This window comes from Protomyctophum parallelum (genome assembly GCF_964188405.1).
Source record: "Protomyctophum parallelum genome assembly, chromosome: 11".
In the NCBI taxonomy this organism is placed as follows: Eukaryota; Metazoa; Chordata; class Actinopteri; order Myctophiformes; family Myctophidae; genus Protomyctophum; species Protomyctophum parallelum.
Window position 1 is genome coordinate 38,100,394 of NC_139707.1, and position 2,849 is coordinate 38,103,242.

The following is a 2,849-nucleotide window of genomic DNA, read 5'->3' on the forward strand; positions in this document are numbered from 1 at the left end:
CAGACAGACAGAAAGGACAACGTGAAAGCGAAGCGACAAGCGTGGCTAGCTGCTAGCGGGGAGGGGAGGGGAGGAGGAAAAGGGGAGTGAGTGGGTGGGTGGGTGATGGGGAACGAGGAGACTGTTTGGGGCCATTCGCCCCCTTTGGCTGAAGAAACCAAAGTTGCTTCAAAACAAATTCCCATATGTTATTTTAGGACCTCAGTAGGCTATAGACAGTAGCTAAAAGGCTGGGATATTTAGGTAGCCTGCATGTTGTAAACTGCAATGATAAATGTTTCAATACATTCAATATAACAGTATTTATAACACTAAGTTTAATAGTTTGTCATTAGGTTACTTGTCAGTTGTCAGTGACATTTATAACCTACTTCAAAACAATCATATGAAGGAGTGGAGGACTATAGGCTACCAGTATGGATAGAGTCTACATACTTAACTGTTCTTTCTGATACTAGGCTTTTTAATCAGCTCAAAGGTTTCTAGAGCAAATGCATAGCTTCTCCTGTGTGAATTATTCTGTTGCACAATGTGACCTTAGTCCAGGACTATTCCACCAACTCATTCATATCTTCATATCTCCCAATCAATGTCACTGTAACAAAGACCCCTACATGCTCCAATTTTAGCCATCCACCCCTTAGAGTATATTCTAAGATCCACCCACCCACCCTTTCTTCCTATATCACTTATCCACCTAAAGTTCCATATTGATTTATGATTAGACACCATACTTCCTTGAGGGTTGACTCCGCCTCCCCTCTGGTTCCGGTGGAGGGGGTTGTGACTTGTGAGGTGTGCTGAGGTGATCTTTTTTTTTTAAACAAATCTTTATAACAGTGACATACAATCACATTTTCTCAGAAATATTTTCTTATCCAACAATTTTGTAACACATTTTTCACCCGGTGACAATTACCTAATTGTAATCCTGGGCGCTACTCTACTCTGTCAGCCTGGGGAGAGCCCCAAAGCTTGGCAGAGCTCATGCTTCCTTCAATGCATGAGGAATGCCTGAGGAATGCCGGAGGAATGCATGAGGAATGCCTTATCACCTGACAGGTGATACAATACAATACAGTAGGCCTACACCAGAGCCTTAGATATAGACAGAGTTACGCAAACTGCGTTCACTTCATGGGGCCAGTCCAATGGCGGCTCTCCTACATAGACTTCTATAGAGCAACCAACTGGGACAAGTCCTGGACCGGAAGTAGGCAGAAATGCATTGGACTCAGGCTACAGCCCAGCTTTAATGATCTTAAATCCCTTTATTTTAGATTGTTTTGTAGTACAACATAAACATTAAAGAGACTTTAGTTGTTACTGTACAATACTTTAAAACAGTTAAAATAGCTCTTATTTGCGCCACCCTTGTTGAAAACAATGTATTTCCAATACAACTCCAGCTTGTCTCAGTTCAGGCTGCATGAACAGCGCTCGAGCGCTCGGTTTCTTCCCCCTCTATATCGTAACTATTCTATTAGATGGCTCTGGCCTACACTACAAGGCTCACAATGACATCATTTTGTATTAAGGTTTAGGTGCATGACTGAAATTGCAGCATGTAGGCCAGGGGTGTCTACCCTGGGCCAGCAGTTTCCAAACTTTTTTTTTTCTTGGATCCCCCCCCCCCTCTGTCCCTCCCCTGAGGAAAAACTGATCTTATTTGTGTATTTATCTTGCTACTGTAGGCCACTCTACTCCATGATCATATACTCAAGTGTGGGAGTTAGGTTACAGTTACAGCATAACAGATGACGTTTTAGATTGATATCACCCGAACACCATCAAGGCAGAAAAAGTGGATGAAACAGAATCTCAGGCCACAAGCTATATAAGTACATGCCATGAGTTATTAACATAGAATGTCAAACGAAATGCATTAAAGGCATCTCTGTAAATCAATTGGTATGGAATGGAATGTGTGTTATGATTCTAACATGTATGTTTTAAATCTTATTTTGACATGCATGTGATCTTTGGGGCCTGGGTCCCTAGTTGGAAACCACTGCCCCTATAGGCGACTTTAAGCTTTGTAATGGTCTACTAAGTAGACTGTGTGAAGTAGACTCTACTTCACACAGTCTGTCACTATAGGGCAAGTGAAGGAAAAGCCCAGCATAGCAACAGAAGGGGTTCAGATGCACTGAGGGCAATGAGAGAACACTCACAGTTGACAGCAGGCAAGTCATTTTCTTTGTGCGTGTGTTTGCCATACAGCCATACACTCACCTCTTCCACTCTGCCATTAACACCATTAGCAGCAAGTCACACAAATCATCAATAGGTCATCATGTCAGATAAAGCAACCTCTTGACTTGTGATATTTGTAATCCAAAACCTAGCCCAAAAGCTTGTTATAGGTGGCCACATGTGGGTGACAGGGTCATGTTTCCTGAATGTTAAGTGTTATTTAGGTGGATGGCATATGTCACCACTCACCATGCAACAACCCCCAACCCCACCGCCGCCATTAACATCTAAGTCCTTACCACCGCTGAGAGGCAGAGGATGTCACAAGATGACTGTTCGATTTTCACCCTCCAATCTGATTACACACACACACACACACACACACACACACACACACACACACACACACACACACACACACACACACACACACACACACACACACACACACACACACACGCGCGCGCCTCCCAAAATCCCCCTGACCTCTTCCACTCTGCCCTCATTTACTTTTGTTAAGGAAAGGACCATTAAGGGCCCAGATCCAAACACAGACCCAGGCCTGCTGCTCTGCACACTACACTCTCGCCATTAACCCTTTTGTGATGGACAGACCCACATGAGGCTGCTGTGTTTGTGTGTGTGTGTGTGTG